This window comes from Pongo abelii, chromosome 2 (assembly GCF_028885655.2).
Source record: "Pongo abelii isolate AG06213 chromosome 2, NHGRI_mPonAbe1-v2.0_pri, whole genome shotgun sequence".
NCBI lineage: Eukaryota > Metazoa > Chordata > Mammalia > Primates > Hominidae > Pongo > Pongo abelii.
The window spans coordinates 25,340,060-25,363,443 of NC_085928.1; the positions used below are offsets into that span (position 1 = coordinate 25,340,060).

General features: G+C 42.2%; 1 long non-coding RNA gene across 1 annotated transcript in view; it reads right to left on the reverse strand.

Moving 5' to 3' along the window:
* Positions 1 to 531: 531 nt before the first annotated feature.
* Positions 532 to 23,384, reverse strand: part of LOC129058322 (uncharacterized) — a 38,447-nt gene continuing 15,594 nt past the window's right edge. Inside the window, exon 3 of the long non-coding RNA XR_008523423.1 lies at positions 532 to 766. This is a non-coding gene — a long non-coding RNA (uncharacterized LOC129058322). The remainder of the gene's footprint in view (positions 767 to 23,384) is intronic.

The following is a 23,384-nucleotide window of genomic DNA, read 5'->3' on the forward strand; positions in this document are numbered from 1 at the left end:
CTCCAGACCATCCTGGCTAACATGGTGAAATCCTGTCTCCACTAAAAATACAAGATATTAGCCGGGCATGATGGCGGGCACCTGTAATACCAGATACTCAGGAGGCTGAGGCAGGAGAATGGCGTGAACACGGGAGGCAGAGCTTGCAGTGAGCTGAGATCATGCCGCTGCACTCCAGCCTGGGCGACAGAGTGAGACTCTGTGTCAAAATAAAAAAAAAAAGAAAGTGCAGCATTGTGGGTATGCTAGAGGAAACATCTGTCCTCAAGCCCCAGTCTTCATTTAAAGAAGTGACTTGTGGAGCCACAGGAGACCCCCAGATGGCCAAGACCATATTCACTGACAACTTGTGTAATCCTTCTTACTGTGTCCCAAAGAATCCTGATTTTCAGGTAGAGAGTCTGGGCCTCAGAATGTAACTGCCCAAGGGGTTCACCTTGCCGGCTGCCTAGACAGAGCCAATTCATCAAGACAGGGGAATTGCAATAGAGAAAGAGTAATTCATGCAGAGCCAGCTGTGCGGGAGGCCAGGAGTCTTATTATTATTCAAATCAGTCTACCCAAGCAATCAGGGAGCAGAGTTTTTAAGGACAATTTGGTGGGTGGGGGGAAGCCAGTGAGCCAGGAGTGCTGATTGGTCAGGGTTGAAATCATAAGGCATCGAAGCTGTCTTCTTGTGCTGAGTCATTTTCTGGGTGGGGCCACAAGATCAGATGATCCGGTTTATTGCTCTGGGTGGTGCCAGCTGATCCATCAAGTGCAGGGTCTGCAAAATATCACAAGCACTAATCTTAGGAGCAGTTTAAGGAGGGTCAGAATCTTGTATCCTCCAGCGGCATGACTCCTAAATCATAATTTCTAATCTTGTGGCTAATGTTAGTCCCGCAAAGGCAGTCTAATCCCCAGGCAAGAAGGAGATCTGCTTTGAGAAAGGACTGTTATCATCTTTATTTTAAACTATAAACTATAAACTAAATTTATCCCAAAGTTAGTACAGCCTACACCCAGGAATGAACAAGGACATCTTGGAGGTTAGAAGCAAGATGAAATTGATTAAGTTAGATCTCTTTCACTGTCTTAGTCATAATTTTGCAAAGGCGGTTTCAAGAAGCGGGTTTGAGAGCATTGGGCCTCACATCACACTCTTGTCTAGGACCAGAAAAACTTGGGGAGCGAGCGTTTCAAAATTCTGAGGTCAAGACTGTACCTAGCCTAATTAAATCCAAAATGCTGGGGGTGAGGGTCCAGGTTTCAGTAGTTTTTAAAGGTTTTAAGGGATTCCATTACATAAGTCAGGTTGAGAACCACGGTTCCCAATTTCTACATACAATGTTAGAGAACCAGCGCTATAAATCTCCTAACCTGTGGAATATAACACTTTGTTGGAGGAGTTTGGGAATTTAGGATAGGACTGATCTTCATTGTAGATTCAACAGAGATGGAAGCAGTTGAACTCATAAACTCCTTCAGGAGTCAGGTCAAAGGCATTAAAAAATATTTTTTATAAAAGCCAGCCCCCTATAGTGGAGTTTTGCCATTTTTTCTCTCTCCCCTTTTCTTTGTGGTTTCTACATCCTTTCATTCACCATCCCAACCCCAGAGTGCTAGCTGGCTATGCTCCTATTTTTAACTAAAAAAAATAAACTTGGGTTATGCTGCCTGTTGCTTGCCCCCACTGATAAGGCAGTCAGCAGCTGTGTTCACAAATATCTGGAAAATGGATCTGTTCCACTAATCTGGAAAATTATGCTATAGACCACAAAGATTTGCTGCAGTGGGGCCATTGAGAGAGGGTGATAAAGTCCATTGTATTTCCTTTTTGAAACTGGATGAAGCTATGTGGATAAGGGAGCAAGAATTCTGTAGGAAGTGATATACATAGTTTTGTTGCTACTTATCTCCTCACTTAAAGATAAGGAAGTTGGAAAACAAGAGTCTTTAGAATGGAAAGCTCTTCAGTGTCCTTTCAGACTAGTTGCCTTGAGGCTGGCACCTGATAAGCTCATTCCTGGACAGAATGTGGGTGGGGTACAATCTTACGGTGCCTTTGCATTAGGTGCTGGAGCACTTACAACTTCTTTCATCCATTATTTTCACATCCATTTCACTGGAGGAAATCATCTTTCAAACTTACAGAGGAAAAATGTAAACAGCCCAATATCCAAAAAGTTTATTTACCATGCAGATTGAAAATCCTGTTAAGTAAGCTAGACAAAAATTTCACATGGAAGTATTTGCTAAAATTCCTGCCTCTCTTCCAAAACCTGGATAATATATTCTGCTTTGCTCTTAAACGTCTCATAGTGAGAATGATAAAACATGAAAACGGTGATCCTCCTCTTGGAAAACACACACACAGCTGTTTTTGTATATGGTTGGGATGTGTGCTGCTCTAATTAAATATGAAGTGGTTTGTCTGTGTCATAGTTCATTTTGTGTGGCTGTAACAGAATACCTGAGACTGGGTAATTTATAAAAATAAAGATTTATTTCTCATAGTTCGGGAGGCTGGGAAGTCCAAGGTCTTGGGGCCCACATCTGGCAAGCACCTTCTTGCTGCATCATCCCATTGAGGAAGGCAGAGGGCAAGAGAGCACAAGCTCGGGGGACGGTGGAAGGGGACTGAATTCATCTTAACCACGTTAATCCCCACATCAGGGCAGAGCCTTCACGACCCAATTACCTCTTAAGGGTCCTACCTCTCAACACTGTTGCATTGGGGATTAAGTTTCCAACATATGAATTCAAGGGTCACATTCAACCCATAGCAGTCTGTTTTGGGAAACAGTATCTTGAGTTATGCTTAGCTTTACAATTATTTGCTCAAATTATTTTTTGTTGTTGTTGTTTAGAAAATTTTTTTCTGCTCTGAATAATTCCAATCAGTTGATGAAAGTGGATTGATATGTATATCACAAGTGTACATTTTATAAAATGAAGTAATATATGTTCATTAGAGAAAAATAAACACTGAGCATTTTTGTTTTAAATTTCATAGGGAAGAGTAAAGCAAGCACAGTGCAAGACTTTTCTTACTGTCTTTTGCCACTTTAACATCCTCTAGTGTGTCTGAGGCAATATAGGATAGTGGAATAAATAGCTAGCTATCAACTTGCCAGAGTTCAGATCCCAGCTCCATCACCACTGGCCAGGTGGCTTTGAGCAGATTAGTCAGCTTTTCCAAAGCTCAATCTCCACACCTATAAATACAAAATTTAAAATACTATCTACCTCATATGGTAGATGTGAAGATTAAGCCAGATCATAAAGGCAAAGTAAGTATTAGAATATTTCAAAGATCTCACTTCAGTTTAATATAGCGGTTATTTTTTACTTTTAGAAGGAATTTTTATCTTGATTATAGAAACCAGTTCAACCAAGTTGACTGAACTTAGACCTTTCTTGAGACATATAAGGCATTAAAATTCATTACTTTTGAAAATTAGAATGTACTTTTTATTTCTTTATGAGAACTAATAAAAATACAGTGTTCTTCCTTAAGAAATGTTGAGCCTTAACAAATAAGATATAATCCAGTTAATAAACTTGAGATTTTTTTCATCCTGCTTTAGATCTTAGATCCTGGAATGTTGATGCTAAATAGAACCTTAAAGAACATCTCTCCTGTCAGGTCTTTAAGCCCAAGCTAAGCCATATCCCTTGTGACCTTCACATATACATCCATGGCCTGAGGCAGCTGAAGATCCACAAAAGAAGTGAAAATAGCCAGGTCCTGCCTTAACTTATGATATTCCACCATTGTGATTTGTTTCTGCCCCACTCTAACAGATCAGTTGACTTTGTGACAATATGCCCTCCCCACCCTTAAGAAGGTACCTTGTAATATTATCCCCCCACCCTTAAGAAGGTACTTTGTAAGATTCTCCCCACCCTTGAGAATGTGCTTTGTAAGAAGATAGACCCCCTGCCGGCAAAAAATTGCTCCTAACTCCACTGCCTATCCCAAACCTGTAAGAACTAATGATAATCCCACCACCCTTTGCTGACTCTCTTTTCAGACTCAGCCCGCCGGCACCCATGTGATTAAAAAGCTTTATTGCTCACACAAAGCCTGTTTGGTGGACTCTTCACATGGACGTGCGCGACATTTTCGAGTGTAGCTGTGGAGGGAGTAACATACTGAAGCCTTCAAAAGGAGGGAGTCCCATGAAGATACGATCTCTCATCTCTCTTTTCTGTGTCTCTTTCTTTTTCTCCCTCTCTTTTTCCCTCCCACTCCTTCTCTCTCTCATTATTTTCTCTGACAATTCCACTCTTTCTCAGTAAGAAACAGATTCTGTCGTCCTCCTCCCTACCACCCAGTCCCTTTTTGCATCTGTAAACCCCAAATATCAGAGAGAGATCTCAGTCAATTTAGGAAGTTTATTTTGCCAAGGTTAAGGACTCGCCTATGACATAGCCTCGGGAGGTGCTGACGGCATGTGCCCAAGGTGGTCGGGGCACAGCTTGGTTTTATACATTTTTAGGGAGACAGGAGATATCGATCAATATATGTAAGATATACATTGGTTCATTTCAGCAAGGCGGGACAACTCAAAGCAGGGAGGGGGCTTCCAGGTCATAGGTAGATAAGAGACAAATGATTACATTCTTTTGAGTTTCTGATTAGTATTTCCAAAATAAGCAATTAGATGTGCATTTATCTTGGTGAGCAGAGAGATAACTTTGAGTTCTGTCTGTCCTTTGTCCTCAAGGAATTTCCTTGTGGACAAATTGTGAGGGAGGTATATAGTTTTTTTTTTTTCTTTTTTTCTTAGTAGCTATCTTTTTTAGAAATAGAATGAGAGGCAAGTTTGCCCTAAGCAATTTCTAGCTTGACTTTTCACTTTGGCTTAGTGAATTTGGTGTCCCTAGATTTATTTTCCCTTCACACATCCTTCACACTTTAGGTGCCTCAGTCCTGGACTGAATGCTGATGAAGACTCCCACTCAGGTATTGCTTCAGGGCAGAAAGGTGTGATGCCTTTCCTTACCCATCATAAGGGTCACCACCAACATTCTTATAGCAAAAGACAGTTTAATAAGCAAAAAGCATAATACAAAGTCTTATGTCACATGGGAACTTTCAGAAATGAAGACCAAAAGACCCAGGGAAAAGTGTCTGTTTTTACACTTAAGTTTGATGAAGAAAGCACAGCTGTGTAGAAACATGCCTAGGCAAAAAGGTTTGATCTAATATTGATAGACTGAGGGGATAAACCCAGGAAGGGCTGTCTGCTCAGATTCTTTCTGGCCTCTCTCTGTAGCATTCCTTTCCCTGGGGCAGCACCCTCTGGAGTGAGGGTCTTGCAGGGTGAAGAGAGAGACAGAGTGACCTTTCTAGGTTTCATAGCTTGCTTTGGGCCAGTGGAGTTCTAGTTTTTGTGATCTGCCATGGGGAAGAGGAATTCTGGTTTCTCTGACTCCCTTCAGGGAAGAAAGGGAAGTGGAAGACTGGAGGGTGGGGGAAGGTCACAGAGACCTTGCTTCTGAGGTCCTTCCAATCTCCTTCAGTTCAAAGTACTTAGCATGCCAAGGCACCATACTTTGCAGTATCATGTTCTGAGCCCCCAAATGGCTGACTGTAGATGAGGAGGGTTTGAATTCCAGCCAATGAGAGAAAGTAAAAGTGTTGACATCACTTTATTTTGGTCTACTTATCACTTAGCATTCTGGTTTATTTGTTGCTGATTTTCCCAGGGAGCAAGCCACACCTTGCTAGAATGAGCAGTCATTTTTTGGGAGGACAACACAATCTAATCTTATAAGGAGAAAGCGTATTCCTTTTGAAACCAAAACTTTGACCCTATCTCTTATGGAAACATGACCTTAATAACCTTAATAACAGGACCTAGTGGCAGTAAATGGCTCTCTTTTCCATTCTGGAGAGTCAGAATCAGCTTTAGGAGGCCAGAGGGCAGGGATTTATCTGCTTTGTTCATTGCTGTATCCCTTGCATATAAGCACAAAGCAAAAGCTAAATATATATTGGTTGAAATAATAAATTTATTTATCCTCCAAAGTATCCATCCTGTCCTGCACCCATGAGAAGAAGGAAATTTTAAATTCATCCTGCAATACATGTGCACACACATACACACATACATACTGTTTGGATCTTTCTATGCAAGGGTAGAAGGCCAGATGCTTTTAGGTAGGTCCAGGCTGTTTTTGGTTCCAAGAGACTATTGGTGAACTGTAGAATAGTACCTCATTTGCTTTATGGCTGAAGGTGAGTATATCCAAGGAGAAGTTGGGGATGGGAAATCTTGGGGTGAGATGATAGGCTATCTAAATATGTTATCTCTCTTAAGGAGCTTGGAAGAAAGGGTGAGTCAGGGTATAGAGCCACTGGGTTGGAGCGAGTCAGAGATAAAATAAGAGCCATTGGGATGGAGCAAGTCAGAGATAAAATAAGAAAATATGTTCCAAGTATAACATGGAAGAGTCAGATTTTGGAATCTCCCAGGCAGGGAGCAGCCATGGCTTTTAGACGGTGCTCATGACCACAGTGGGTAAGGAGATAGTAAAGACATATATAACCATGTGATTATATATGTATATATATGTAAATGTATGTGTGCGTATATGTATCCACACATATATAACCACACCAACTTGCTGTCTTTACTCTCTCCTTACCCACTGAGGCCATAAGTACCCTGTAAAAGGGGATAGACTTTACAAAATCTACCAGTCCACAAGATAAGGAATTTGTAATTATTTCTTAAGGTTTGAGTCAATTTGAAAAGTGGTATGTGTCAAGCAATGAAAAAGCCAAATACGATGTAATATAAATCAGGATCCAGAGAGGAAAGCTCAGTTCATGCCAGGTGTCCAATAGAAATAATTTAATATAGGGCACTAGGTACAAAAAGATTGGAAGAGCTGAGAAGCCAAATAGGGCTTCTTAAAGATTAGCAGCTTAAAGATTAGTAACAGCAGGAAGCCACTACCACCCACAGGACTGAAGGGACAAAGAAAGGAGATAGTGTGTACCAGAGCTTGGAAGTCAGAGTTACCTGGAGCTGTATGTGTAAGACGTGTAAGATGGCTGCTTGGTGGGAGCTGGGACCATGAAAGAGGGCCCGTTGGCATTGGCTGGGATTATGGAGAAGACCACGTCAACACTGGAGATACTGCTGGAAGCAGAGGGAGGGCAGATAAATCCCCTGGCTTCTCCATTCCTCTTATTCCTCAATTTCCTCGTAGTGCTGCCAATGACTATATCTAGCTGGAGGCAGTTGGCAAGGGAGTTTGGAAATTTTATTTGCAGGTAAGGGTCCAAAATAAATTTTGGAACAAGCAGGTAAATAACCTGTACAGTGAATTAAATAAAGAGAATTCTCTTGGTCTTTCCCTGAGCACCTGAGGTGGCTGGGACAGCTCCAGCTCTAATGTCCATGCACAAGGTAGGAAGAAGAGAGAAAGGCTATGCCAATTATTTATGTCTCCATTTACCAGCAAAACTAATTTCTGTTTTCCAGAATGTGCCCTGTTGACTTCTATTTAGTTCTCACTGGCCTGGACTGAGCAGCTGAGAAACGGGGAAAAGAATGGTCATAATTGGCTTAGTCCATTTATCCCCATCTGAAGTGGTGCACAATGTTATTATAACCAAAATAAAGGTTTCAGATGGTGAGTAAAAGTGGGAAGTGGAAAGTGAGTAGGAAGCTAAAGTGTCTGCCAAAGAATTAAATGTCTTCTGGACTTTCAATCTTTGCTGACTTACTTTGGACCTTAAAGATTCTGAGCAGCTTGGTATCCTGGTCCTCACTGAATTTTAACTGTTGGCCCCTCCCTGTTAGATATTTCACTATTTGTTCATAACTTAGTTTGAATCACTAGCACTTGTCCTTAATACTCTGAACTTCCTTCTTTAGTCTACTGTCTCCCAGTTTTGATTACATAAGGACAAATTAAGTATCTACTATGTACCAGGCATTGTTCTAGGAAGGTGAGATACATCAGCGAACAAAACTGGCAAAAAAATCCTTAACTTCTGTAGAGCTTACATTCTGGTGAACGGAGACAGACAATAAAAAGTAAATAGCATATTAGAAGGAAGTAAGTGCTATGGAAAAAAACAGAGTAAAGTGGTTGGGATGGGAAGTTTCAGGGCGGAGTGTTCTCAATTTAAAATAGGACACTCAGGGTAGGGCTTTTGGAAGCTGAAGCCTCATCTGACTGCTATCTGCATGGTTCTATTTCTCACAGGAAAGGTCAGGCTGGCCTTTCTCATAGCTGGGGAACCTTCCACTTTCCCTGGCTCTAGGGAAAAGCCATGAGAGTTTTCTTGATTCAGTTTTTCTAGCTTTCAAAGAGTAATAATTCTGTTATTTGAAGCTAGAATTTATATACTTATTTTGTTCCGGACTGCTGAAAAGAACATATTAACAGCAAAATCATTCAAGATTTAAGAAAATAAATCTGCTTGCACCAGCGATTTTAAAGTTTGATTAGTTTCCATCAACATATCCCTTATCTAAACATTTCTGAATTAAATAGCTTTTAAAATAGATATGCTACTGTAAAATAGAAATATACTTGAAGAATTTCTAATCATTGACTTCACACTAATTTCATGCTTAACCATATAATTCTTCTGATTTAAAATTTTGATCTTTTGAACACAGTTTCTTTTTCCCAAGAAGGGGGTGCTGTATAAAGATGATTGCTTTGTTGCAAAGACCAAAGTGTTGCTGACCTTTTGCTTGAATATCCATCCCTTTCCTCTTATAGTTCATCAGCTTTTAATATATTTCCATCTCTTTCCTCTTATATTTCACCATTAACTCCATCCCTTTCCTCTTATATTTCACCATTAACTCCAAATGAGCCAGGCCTCATCTTTCACCCTATTCCTATCCTAACCGGTAGCCACAGTAAGTTCAGAGTGAGATTCCTCAGATACATCCTACCTGCTGTATCCTGAATAAACCAGCTTGACTTGCAGAATTTTAAGCAGGGTAGCCTGAGCTTGTGGGTAATCATTCTTTGAGAAGGTCAGGAGCAATTGTCACTTAAATCCAAAGCCTTACTGTTACCCCAATTTATATTTTCCTCTATTTATGGAATACTACCTCATTTTCATCACTTTCCTAGAACCTATTAGAAATATTTTTTCTTCTATGACCCTAGTAGTAACTCAGGAATACTTATATGTTTTGACATAATCTGGAATTTGTGTTTAGAGATTAAAAACTAAGGTAATCCAATTCTGTTCTATTATTTTAGTGCTGAAAGATGTTTTTTAAAATTGTAGACAAAGTCTTCAGTAATCTCTATGCTGATGATTAAAGAAAACATTGCTATTTTCATAGGTCATAGAGAGGATAACTGAGGAATTCATTGGCAAGCTTGTGGGTGTTGCTTTTTACAGTATTTTATTGTGAAATATAGGTGATTCATTGCCATATTACTGCTACAAAACTGCAATATCCTCAAAGAATTTTTATGAAACATTTTAAATTGGGGTAGAAAAAAGAACTTCTGAAGAAGAAAAGAGACATAAATCAAATGCATCCACGTGTAGTACTATGTGGTGGCGGGGGGGATCCTGACATATCTTTAATCCCTCTTGGAATGTATTGAATGTATAGAATGTAGAATATCTTTGTTTTAGTCTGTGTATTGTTAACATACCACTAGCACCTGACTGAGACCAGCATTTGTTCTAATACTTACTATGCAACCATAACACTGGCATTGCAGTGATTCATCATATGGAATTGTAGGCAGAGAAAAGCTATTAGCCAGCCCATGCAATAATTGAACACTTGAATGAAAGTTTATTGACAGATTACTATGCCTACTTTGCAAGGTGCTGGGGATGCAGAGATGAATAAGCACAATTTTTATTTTCAAGAAATTTATAGTCCAATCCAGGGCAAATATGACTCTTTTTTTCTTTCCAAGCCTGGATGCTCAGTGGACACAACTTTTTCACACAGTTCTCTAGGAAGCCATCACATTTCCAGCCCCATCTCCATGATCCTCTGGGTTCAGCCATATTATCTTCAGATCCTTGAACCCGTCCTATACTTCAGCCTTTGAGCCATTAAACTTGCCATTCCTTCCTCCAAAATCACTGCCCTGCCCACACCCACAGACCTCTTCTTTGCTTGGTTCACTTCTACTGGTCCTTTGCATCTGGATTTAGCTCTCACTTCCTCTAGGAAGTCTTTTCTGCCCCACCCTGCCTCCCCCTGCCCTCCTAAGTGTTTCCACTTCCCCATCCCAATATTTATCACATCTTCCTGAAACTGCCTTTTTACTGAATTCTGTCTTTCACTAGGCAATAGTCTCCATGACCATAGGGACAGAGTCTTGTTCACAACTGTATCTCCAGGAAGGATGAGCATGCCTGGTTCATAGTAGACGGTCCATAAATGTTTTTGAGTGAAGAATCTGGCGCAGTTTTTAGAGCTGGGGGTCAAAGTCAGAGACAGATTAGAGGCCAAAGTGATTGGTTCCAGGACTCAGATAGGTGGGCAAGATTGGGTAAATTTCTCTTCTTGGGCCTGTCTATTCGGGGGCAGGGAAAACCTTTGGGTGGGTTTAGGGGCCTCACTTGGAGGGCCACAGAGGCTTGAATCCAGCAGGGCACGGTTCCAGAAGGTAGAGACAAGGACACTCATTAATACTAATTTGACACCAAATTGGAGAGACAAACCCCCAGAAGATGCCCTCCTCTGGATGCCATGGGGTCTAGCTTGAGCCCTGCTGCCTATACGCAGGAGTGGGAGGAGGAGATGGGGATGGAATATGCTGTAAAGGGAGAAAACATGGGTAAGGGGAAACTGTAACAGAGTTCCTTCTAGACCCAGATCTCAAGCCTTTACTTCTTTTATTCCTTGTTATTTTACTCACCCCAGCACCCCCCACCGCCTGCACACCAGGTCCCTGCCCCTAAACCCAGCACCACTGTCACCTTTCAACCTGTCTCTTCCACTCTTCCATCAGATGCTCCTTGTTTAAATCATCCTTGCCTTTGCAACATCAGTCCCTGCCTTCTCTAAGGGATTCATTGTAAGCATCATTGTTTCTTAAGCTGACCCACTTTCTAACCCTGGTCCTCACAGGACCTTGATCTCTCTCTCTCGAGCCAGCTGTTGGCCCAGGCTTCAGGCCCCTCGGATTCCCATCCTGCCACACCTCAGACTAATGCTTCAACCGTAGCTTAACCGCCCTCCAGCTGAGACGTTTATATCAGATTTCAACATTTCTTTAATTTTTTTTTTTTTGAGACAGAGTTTTGCTCTTTTTGCCCAGGCTGGAGTGCAATGATGCCATCTCGGCTCACTGCAACCTCTGCCTCCCTGGTTCAAACAATTGTCCTGTCTCAGCCTCCTGAGTAGCTGGGACTACCGCCACCATGCCCAGCTAATTTTTTTGTATTTTTAGTAGACGCAGGGCTTCACCATGTTGGCCAGGCTGGTCTTGAACTCCTGATCTCGTGATCTGCCCACACTCACCTCCCGAACTGCTAGGATTACAGGCGTGAGCCACTGCGCCTGGCCCATTTCTTTAATTTTAATCAATATTTACCTTATGGTACCAATGACCACGTGGGAAAGTGAGAGTGGTCTCAAGCCTTAGTGAGACCTAGAACTGAGTGAGGAGCCCTGTCCTTCACTGACTTCTCACTCATCAACAAATATCTGTTGCTAGATGTCAGCTTATTGCTGCACAGAAAAAATTACATGGAATAAAAAGTAATGAAAAATAAACAATATTTAAAATTGGTGATCTATTGCTATGCCAATTTAAATCTTTTTTTCACTATCTTCTCTAGCATCCAAAAATTTGAATACTTAGCAGACAGCACTGAGACCAGAGTGTGAAAGCCCAGAGTCCATCAACATCACATGATTGTTGCTTCACTAGGCAGGAAACTGCTTGCTCATCACCTGATTCAGAGTTTCTTTCTCTGCTTCTCATCCCTGGGGGCTACAAACCTTCATATATCCAAGTGTCAATTTCACTTCCTAGCAGCTTCAGCACAATTGGGAGCCAGAGCATTACTTTTTAGAAGCGGAGGATGACCAAGTAAGAAACAGCTCACCAGTGGGTGAGGCAATGGGTGAATTGCATGGCTTCTGCTTTTGAAGTTTAATGAACTCTTATGAGAGAGACATACACAGAGGAAACAAAATTTTACTGACTTGCCTCTCATAAAACGGAGTATGATGTGGATGCCAGACTGGATTTAGATGGTACACTTACATGAGCCTCAGCATCTCTCCCGGAGCTCTATTCATCATCCCCAGGGAGCCTGAGACACACATCTCCTGCTTCACCTACCAAACAATTATCAGATGTCCAAGTTCTTCAGCGACTACTGCTTAGATCTTTTACACTCTCTGGTACTAACAGGCATTGAGCCCAGAGCCCTCCAAGGTAACTGCTGATAGTGCATGGTCTTCCAGAGAAAATGTGGGCTTAATTCTAAAGAATGAGTTAAATAGTGGCATTTCTGGTATTCCAGGCTGTGGAGAGATCTTTGACAATAGAATAATTTTCTGGAATAAGGGACATTCAGTGCCCCTGACCCGTCAAGTTGCATCAGCATCTTCCAGCTTCTCCAGGGCCTTGAGCCACTGAAGGGCTGTCCTCCCTTTGTGGTTCTCTGCCTTTTGTCCTGGGCTGACATCATCCATCAGTGACAATGCTTCCCAGAGGCAGGGATTTTACCCACAGGCAATGAACTGGAGGTCCACATCCTTCTAGAGTGTGCAGGTCAGAAGCCCCTGGGGAAGCACGTTGAAGCTCTCCTCCCCATTAGGGTGATTCTGATTCCCCCTTGTTTCATAATCCCCACAGGGCTTAGGGCTCTAGAGTGCAGAATAGCACAGACTGCTAAATCAGCCACGTGTCTTAGAGCTGTTTCTCCATCCAACTTGGACAGAAGTCTCTCAGACAGATGATGTCAGTGCAACTGGAGGGGAGATGTTAAAAATCTGTGCTCTCTCTGGCTGCGAAAACCTTTCCCGGAATGCTCAGGACCTGATGGTGGGATTGTAGACTGGGGTAGTCATTCTGGAGAGCAATTTGGCAGTACGTGGTGAAATGAAGTGTGTCTACGCCCTGTGACCCAACCACCTCTTTCTAGAGCCTACACCCCAGACAAACCCCCAGGTATGGACCCATAAAGGGATGTGTATGAGGGTGTTCATTGCGGCACTGGGTGTGGGAATAAAAACAATGATGATACTGATGCTGATGGCTAACACTTGCTAGATGCTTATGTGTGCTAAACACTTTACATCTTCTCAATACTCTTACTATCTCCATTTTAGAAATGAGAAAACTGAGGCATGGGAGGTGTAGTAAATGGGCTAAGTTCACACAGCTGGTGAATAGGGTGTGATGCCAGGCAGCCTGCTTCCTGTGGATGAAGTCTTAACCATTACGCTTGATGCTCTACCTCTGTGTCCACCACTGGGGAATGGGTAGGTAAATATGGAACAGTGTGCGTCAAGCCCTGGACAACTCTAAAAGCATAATGCTGAGTGAAAAAGGAAGAGAAAGAATGAGCTCTATAGTTACTACCATTTATATAGAGAGAATAGACGGAGATAATGCAACATCATAAAATTTCAAATGTATTACTATATACACACACCCAAGAACACTCAGTGAGCATGTATTGCGGGGAGGTTGGGGGCAAGTAGAAGTCAGGGATGACTCATATAAAGAAAAAAAAGAGCAAACAAAACAAGAAAGAGCCTTGCCCAGAATGATGATGACTGGGCACCATGAATTAATGATGTGCTTAATTCTGCTCTCTCCTCCTGATGTTCATATCCTGCACCCCACAATAATTTTTTTTTTATGAAACTAGATTTAAAGCTTCATTTCTACTTTAGGGAGGATCAGAGAAGGCACATTCATTCTCTTTCTCTTGAGGACTCCATTCAGTGAGCAGCAGAGTCCTGCAATAGGTGTACATTCTAGTTAGTGTTTTATTCCATCTCATGATATAAGCTCATTTCCTTCCATTTCACAGATATGCAGAGAAGCAGGTCAGAGAGGAAGCAACTCTGCAAATTATCAGCTGATCTTGCACTTGACTCAGGTCCTGGCACAGAGGTTTAGCCCTGTGGTTTACAGAACACCTCTATTAATTGTCCTGGCAACCACTGCTTTTATCTGTAGAAATAGCCACCTGTGGCTGGGCGTGGTGGCTCACACTTGTAATCCCAGCACTTTCCAAGGCTGAGGTGGGTGGATCACGAGGTAGGAGTTCAAGAACAGTCTGGCAAACACAGTGAAACCCCGTCTCTACTAAAAATACAAAAATTAGCTGGGCTTGGTGGCGGGTCCCTGTAATTCCAGCTACTCAGGAGGCTGAGGCAGGAGAATCGCTTGAACCCAAGAGACGGAGGTGGCAGTGAGCCAAAAATGTGCCACTGCACTCCAGCCTGGGCGACAAAGATAGACTCCATCTCAAAAAAAAAAAAAAAAAAAAGAAAAGAAAAAAGAAATAGCTACCTGTTTCCCAGAAACAGAGCATTTGCCAGTGTTACTTGATGAAGACCTCAAAGCAAGGACCATGCCTTCAGGGATGATAGTAAAATTATTTTAATTAAATTTTTCCGTGGTTACATAGAAATAAGGCATCATTGCAGACATTTGAGAACATTATTTATTTACATGTCATGTATCTCTGGTGGCAGCTGACCCTAACACTTGTCATTGTTTACAACACCCCCACACCTGCATGGCATGCTTGTCTGCAAATGAGCATCTCTCAGTCCACTCTTGCCAGTATTTCTTTTTCTTCTCTTTCTTTCTTTCTTTTTTTTTTTTTTCTTTTTTGAAGACAGAGTCTCACTCTTGTCGCCCAGGCTGGAGTGCAATGGCGTGATCTCGGCTTGCTGCAACCTCCGCCTCTCTGGTTCAAGTGATTCTCCCGCTTTAGCCTCCTGAGTAGCTGGGATTACAGGCACCCACCACCATGCTCGGCTAATCTTTGTATTTTTACTAGAGATGAGGTTTCACCATGTTGGCCAAGCTGGTCTCAAACTCCTGACCTCAGGTGATCCGCCCACCTCGGCCTCTCAAAGTGCTGGGATTACAGGCGTGAGCTACCACTCCCAGCCTCTTGCCAGTATTTCTAAATGAGTTAAACATGGACATAGTTCACATTACTGCATATCATTGTTTCCTATACAGATGGAGAATTAATTTATAGTTAATGTTGTAATCAGACAGACTTCAGGAATGATTTAGCAGGACATTATTTGGCAAATGCACAACGACTGTAAAATGTCACCTTTTAAGAGTCCTATTGGCAGAAGAACTCTGTTTCTTTCAGTCCCTGGAGACTTTATTCTCATGACACTTATTTTAAGTTGCCTCCTGTTTCTCTGACACTGTGTTGGTAAAAGATATGGCTCTAGTTGGGGGACAAGCTGGGTGTGAAACTGACCAGACTATGACATATGGGATCTGAGAACAATGCTGGCTTGTGCAGCCCAAACTGTGATTGCAGGTGAGAGCTGGCCTCTTCGCAGATCATGTAAACAGCTTACATTAAGGTCCTAAGGAAACTGTTGGGGAGATTTGGAGAGGCAGAGAAGAGGAGGCAAGAAGGAAGAATAGGAGCCCCAAAGTGTGAAGTCAGGAATGAGGAAGAGGATGGAGGTGGGTGGTAGGGGTAAGGACAGTGACGAATGAGCCTGAGAAGGGATTGCTTGGCAGGGAGAGGAGGGACGGGCCTGAGGAGGTTGGGGGTCAGGTGGAGATGGAGGGCGTTAGGGCCAGGCTTGGCCTTGGAGACTTGGAGACTTGCAGGGACATGGCTGAAAGTAGGTTCTCCCTTATCCTGACTTGTGGGTCTGAAAGCCTGTGTGTTCATGAGATTCTGAGTGAGGCCCATTTGGATGTGCACTTTCAGCTCTAATTACTAGAGGCAGAAAAGAGTCTGCCAGGTGGCAGAACATATTTCCCTGGAAGCAGTTGTCAGAATGCTCAGATTCAGGCTGTATGGAAGATGCCCCAAATGCTCAGAGCCCTCCTGTCCTGAGCATTTGCCCAGGCCGCTCCTCTCACTGGGATAGTCTTCCTCTTTTCTTTCCAGCTCTCTAGACCTGCGCCATCCAGTACGGTGGCAACTAGCCATATAAACCCTGCAAATGTGGCTAGTCCAAATAGAGATGTGCTGTAAATCTCATGTGTGCAGTTTCTCAAAATAATACCTTCAAAATAATCCTTATGACAAGGAGGCATATTTGGGGGTATCAGGTCTCCTACAGTCCTACTCTGGATGACACATTTTTGGTCTTCTACAGCAATAATTATTTAGGTGTGATTCTGACCAATGAAGCAGAAGGACTAATCTGATGGGAGAGTGCTAATCTGATGGGAGAGTGCTAATCTGATGGGAGAGTAAAACACAGAGATGTGCTGTAATAGAAAATATCCACAGGATTTCAAAGACTTTTAAACAGTGAAATATCAGTATTTTAAAAATAGTGAATTATCTCATCACTAATTTTATTCTTATATTTCTTACATGTGGAAATAATATTTTGGATATATCAGGTTAAAATGTAATATTGAAACTAATTTCACCTCATTCTTCTTGCTTTCTCATATGTCGCTGCTAGATTATTTAAAATCACATATGTGGCTCACTTTCCATGTCTACTGGACAACCTTGCCTTTGCAAGAGGTTGCACTGCATAGTAGTAAAGTTCTCAAGCTCTGAAGACAGGCTGCTGAAAGTTCGAATCCTGGATTCACATCCTGCCACTTCACCACATGTGACCTGGAGCTCTGTACCAAATCTTTACATGCCTCAGTTTTCTTCTCTCTAACAACAGTGCCTGCCTCATGGGGCAGAGCAAGACCCAGATGCAGTATCTGCTGTCTCTCTGAGGCCCTCCCCTACACCTTGTTCCGTGAGCCTTCCCTCTAGCAGTGGCTCTCCTTTGGCACTGAGTGTGCATGGGTTCATAGTAAAGTTGTTTTGTCACTTCACAAGGCTTCTCATGGGGTTGCACCTTGATAACTCTTCATTGCCTCTCTTATCTTTCTGTCCACTCTCATGGAGGAGATGAGGCATCTCCTCCCAGAAAGGCTGCAGAGCTCCAAGTCACTGGCAAAGTCAGACTCACATGGGAACCACATTCCACATAATTTTTTTTGAGACAGAGTTTCCCTCTTGTCATCCAGGTTGGAGTGCAATGGCATGATCTCGGCTCACTGCAACCTCAGCTTCCCGGGCTCAAGTGATTCTCCTGCTTCAGCCTCCTGAATAGCTGGGATTACAGGCACTCACCACCACGCCTGGTTAATTTTTGTATTTTTAGTAGAGAGGGGTTTCACCATGTTGGTCAGGCTGGATCCGAACTCCGGACCTCAGATGATCCGCCTGCCTTGGCCTCTCAAAATGCTGGGATTACAGGTGTGAGCCACCATGCCCAGACTTACCACAGAATTTTCATTAACATATAACACACTCAGACAAATATAAAACTCATAAATGTGTACAAATTGATGAGATTTAAAAACCAAAAATGCGTATCCTTCATAAAATCAAGAAATAGAACATAAAAATCATTCCAGAATTTCCCCTTGTGTCTCTCTCAGTCACTTCCCACTCCCCTAAAGATAACTGCTATCTTGATGTGATCACCATAACTTGTTTTTGTCATTTCAAGTTTATGTAAATGAATTTGTAACTGCCCAGGGGGTTCACCTTGCCCTCTGCCTGGACAGAGCCGATTCATCAAAACAGGGGAATTGCAATAGAGAAAGAGTAATTCACACAGGGCTGGCTGTGTGGGAGACCAGAGTTTTATTATTACTCAAATCAGTCTCCCCAGGCATTTAGGGAGCAGAGTTTTTTAAGACAATTTGGTGGGTGGGGAAAAGCCAGTGGAGCCAGGGGTACTGATTGGTCAGGGATGAAATCATAGGGAGCCGAAGCTGTCTTCTTATGCCGAGTCAGTTCCTGCGGGGGGCCACAAGATCAGATGAGCCAGTTAATCATCTGGGTGGTGCCAGCTGATCCAACAAGTGCAGGGTCTACAAAATATCTCAAGCCCTGATCTTAGGAACAGTTTAGGGAGAATCAGAATCTTGTAGCCTCCAGCTGCATGACTCCTAAACCATAATTTCTAATCTTGTGGCTAATGTTGGTCTAGTCCCCAGGCAAGAAGGAGGTATGCTTTGGGAAAGAGCTGTTACCATCTTTGCTTAAATTATAAACTACAAACTAAGTTTCTCCCAAAGTTAGTTCAGCCTACGTCCAGTAATGAACAAGGACAGCTTGGAAGTTAGAAGCAAGATGGAGTCGGTTAAGTTAGATCTCTTTCACTGTCTCAGTCATAATTTTGCAAAGGCAGTTTCAAAATCATTCTCATGTTGAGCTTCTTTTACTATGTTTGTGAGACTCATCCACATTGCTATGTTAGTGCTAGTTCATTTTCATTGCTGAATAATATCCCATTTTCATACATTTATCACAATGTGCTTATTCATTCTATTGTTCATGAATATTTGGGCTGGTTTCAGTTGAGACTCAAACAGCTGCTATGACTATTCTTGTGCACTAAGGAATGGAATTTTGGATTATAGGGTATGTGTTTGTATAGCTATTAGTAGATACTTCTATTAAAAATATATTTCCAAAATGTTCATACCAATTTTGCTCCCAAAAACAATGTATGAGAATTCCAGATGTTCCATGTCTTTGTCACCACCATTTTCCCCCCATTCTGAGAGCAAGGGATGGTTTCAATTTGCATTTCCCTGAATATCTTGTGAAGTTCAAGTCTTTTGCCATTTGCCTCTCCTGTCATAAAATTGTATTTACAATGGACCCTTGAACAACATGGGTTTGAACTGTGCAAGTCCACTTACGTGCAAATTTCTTTCTGCTTCCACCACCCTGAGACAGCAAGACCAACTCCTTCTCTTCCTCTTCCTCAGCCTACTCAAAGTGAAGATGATGGGGATGAAGACTTTTATGATGTTTCATTTCCACTTAATGAATAGTACATATATCTTCTCTTCCTTATTATTTTCTTTTCTTTGGCTTACTTTATTGAAAGAAGACAGTATATAATACGTAGAACATACAAAATATGTGTCAACCGATTGTTTATGCTATCAATAAGGCTTCTGGTCAACAGTAGGCTATTAGTAGTTAAGTTTCTGGGGAGTCAAAAGTTATACCCAGATTTTCAACTGCACAGGGATTGCTGCCCCCTAACCCCTTCATTGTTCAAGGAGTCACTGTATTTGAGTCAACTGTCCTTTTCTTATTGATGTGTGATTTCTTTAAGCACATTAAATACTGAATCTTTGCTGGATACATGAGTTGAAAATATTTTTTCTAAGTCTGTGGCATATCTTTTTACTCTCTTAATGGTATCATTTTTGAGAAGTTCTTGGAATTAGTGAAGTCTGCTTTAACAGTCTTTTTCTGTATAAGCAATTTATTTTTGTAATCTGTTTAAGAAATCTTTGCTTACATGATACAACCTATTTAATGTTAGGAAATTTTATTAACCATATCACAGTGTTGGAGACCAAAAACTAACTAGAACTTGCCATATAAGACTTCTGAGAAACACCTGACACAACACATGTTTATACTACTCTAAATGGTGTAAGTTCTATCCTTTGAGGCTCATTCCACTTCCTCTCCACTGCCCCAAATATCACATTCAGATTCAATGTCTTTTCTGTGGTCTTTCCCTGTTTGGCCTTTCCATTCCCTGTTTTTTTTTTTTTTTTTTTTTTTTAGACAGAATCTTTCTCTGTCGCCCAGGCTGGAGTGTAGTGGCATGATCTCGGCTAACTGCAACCTCTGCCTCTGGGTTCAAGCGATTCTCCTGCCTCACCCTCCCGAGTACCTGGGACTACAGGTGTGTGCCATCAAGCCTGGCTAATTTTTTTAGTAGAGACGGGGTTTCACCGTGTTAGCCAGGATGGTCTCGATCTCCTGACTTCGTGATCTGCCCACCTCGGCCTCTCAAAGTGCTGAGATTACAGGCTTGAGCCACCGCACCCAGCCCTTTCCATTCTCTGACCCTCATACACCCCACTCCTGGGCTACCTTTGTGTTCTATGTCAAACATTCATGGGGCTCTTTTTCATACTTACAGTGTCAAAAAACAAAATTTCAATAGATGTAGTTCAATAATCTAATTGGCTTTTGTTAGCAATTCATGAATCAGGCAGCATCTATGAAATACAAAGGCACTCTGCCAAGCTGGCAGGATAGTTGGTTTTTGTAAGGTAGCTTGAACAGGAACACGAAGAAATAGTGTAGTACAAAAAACCAGTAGGATGCTGATGATTAAATATGCAACAAGGTTCACCAAAATTAAGATAAATAATTATGGAAATAAAATTTTCAGAGGGTAATAGAAGAAGCAAAGTTCTCTGAGGGAGGTCTCCTGGGTGAGGTGATCTGAACATTTGCCCACTGCAGGTAAATATTATGGGACAGAGTCGTGGGGCTGACGGTCAGGGGAGGAATGGAAGGAAAGAAGCTTGAAGAATGGAGCTGAGGCTGCCTTTTAGCCCCACAGGAGGGAGGGAGGGAAGTTGGGACAGGGCTGAGCATCCCACACCTATGAGGGGCTGGGTAGACCCAGCAGCTGAGGAGACCTAGGGGGCTGCTTCCACCTCTCACCAACCTACTTCTGGGTGTGGCTGTAATGTCTTGTGGGTGAGTCCTTTTCAGTTCCCCTCTCCCTCACTCACGCTCTCTCTGTGGGATTTCTATGGTGATAAGATGAGAGAACATGTCAAATGTACCCAAATGAGGAGAGTTAAATGCGGTCTTTGTGGCTTGGCTCAGCTGTCCAATTGCAGTCTTCCTAAGGTACCTCTTGAGATCAAGACACAGGGAGAAGGAAGAACACACACACTCCCTGCTGGATTTAGAGAGAACTGAGAGGAGGCTGCGGTTTAACTGGACTTTCCTTAGGAAAGACTGTCGCAACATTTGTAGAGCACATGATGTGGCTAAGAACATAAAACTTCAAGTTTTCTCATATTTGAATTACAACTGCTTAGCAATCTAACCCAAAATTGGAGACTTTCTTCATATGATATTTGTACATATGATATTCTTGTTAATCTAAATATTCCAAAGCAGAAACTCTAAAATAGGAAGATACGTAAACAAGGGGGTTGATCACTCTTGCTTTAGTGTTTACATCCAGCTCAAGAAAGAAACAGAGGTCTCTCTTTGTTCCTAATGTTCTTCCTGTGGACATCCACCTGGACTGACATTTTCCAAGATTCTCTCAGATCAAGGATGGAGTCTGGCACTTATGCTGGAGGCAGCAATTGGAAACATATTAGGGATTTAGAACAGTGGTGTTAGGAATAGGCAAATGTGTATGTAGAGTGTGGTATGGTTTGGTGTACATGCATATATGTGCAGGAATTTGACAGAATTGTGAAGAGAATTCTCTTTGGTACCCACCCAAGCACCTACCTGTCCCCATCATTGCCCTGTTCCTTTCTCCAAGGATCTTTCAAACCCCTCGCATTACCCTGCTCTTACTCCGGGCCCAAGTCCTATTGCAAAGGTTGTTTCAATCCATCCAGGCTGCTATAGCAAAATGCCTTAGACTGGGTAATTTATAAACAACAGAAATGTAATGCTTATAGTTCTGCAGACTGGGGAGTCCAAGATCAAGGCACCAGTAGATCTAGTGTCTGGCGAGGTCCTGTTCCTCATAGACGGCACCTTCTGTGTCCTCACATGGAGAAAGGGACTTATAAGCTCCTTGGGCCTCTTTTATAAGAATACTAATTCCGTGCATAAAGGCTCTGCCTTCACGACCTAATCACCTCCCAAGGGCCCCAACTCTTAATACCACCACAGTGGGGATTCGATTTCAACTATGAACTGAGGGACACAAATATTCAGACCATGGAAAAAGTTTTTAAACCTTTCAAACTGTGATCATGAGAAGAAATATTTGCTTTACAAAGACATACACACACTGAAAAAGTTTGTGAAACAATATCTACCTGTACCATCTATCTTCTACTTTAATGCTTTCTACTTTTTTTTAATTTAAAAATTGTGAACTGCATCTATCAAACTAATTTCACAACCCATGGCATTTCGTAAAGCACAACATCATCTAGTCCCAGGAAATGTGTTGATAAGCTAGGTGGATTATTGTTTTGCTTTGCTTTGGTTTTCAATAAGCATCAAGGTTTTGCTACAGCTTGAGCTTTTTGAATTTTATCTGTGAGCTCCAGAAGGCTCTCTTGGCAGCCTGGGTAATGAAAAGAGTTTGTACATAGACTTTTGCTTGCATTCCACTTGGGAGGGCGGCCCCCAGGACTCTTGGGTGCTACTCTGCAAGCTGTGTGGGAAGGACTTGCAGCAGTGGGTGCTCCTCCAAAGCACACTAGAGAACGCAGTGGGCAAGAGGTGCAGTAGCTTTCCCAACATTTGAATTTGGAATTAATTTATCTTGTTGACATAATACTATAGGAAGTTCTTTGAAACACAGCATCAGTATGATTCATCATAACCATTTTCATTTTAACTTTTGTTTACTTTGAGCACTAAGAAGGAGGGCTTGCAGCGTCAGGTTCATGGGCTGCTCCCTGTTTCAAGACGAGGAGTAGAATGTCACTGGCACACCAAAGCTAGTAGGTAGGGACTGAAAATGTCCTTGGAAAAGGCTAAAGAAGGGTTCCTGTGGGGAGAAAGGCAAGAGCTACAATAGACTTAGCTAAAATAAGGCTGCAATGCAGTTGCAGTTACTGGCCAAATGCAGAAGCCAGTAATGTGGCTTTCAGATCATAACAATGAAAAATAAACAAGCCAAATCAGGAACATTAAACATAGTTAAACATTGATCCGAAACTCAGGGAGGTATATGAATAGAAAAAGTGAGTATCCCTCTACAGTGACTCTGATATAGAAAAATGATCAGATTTGTTGTCTAAAGTAACACAGCTTGGAACTGGATTTAAATCCAGATCTTGGCCAGGTGCGGTAGCTCACGCCTGTAGTCCCAGCACTTTGGGAGGCTGAGGCGGTTAGATCACGTGAGGCCAGGAGTTCGAGACCAGCCTGGACAACATGGCAAACTCCGTCTCTACTAAAAATCCAAAAGTTAGCCGGACATGGTGGTGCGCATGTGTAGTCCCAGCTACTTGGGAGGCCAAGGAAAGAGAATTACTTGAACCTGGGAGGTGGAGGTTGCAGTGAGCTGAGATGGCACCATTGCACTCCAGCCTGGGTGACAGAGTCAGACTTCATCTCAAAATAAAATAATCCAGATCTCTCTGATTCCAAAGGTCATGTTCTTTTCACAAAATTCACAGAATTCCACAGACTCCCAAAATTGTTTCTAATCTGGTAGGACTATAAGGGGGTG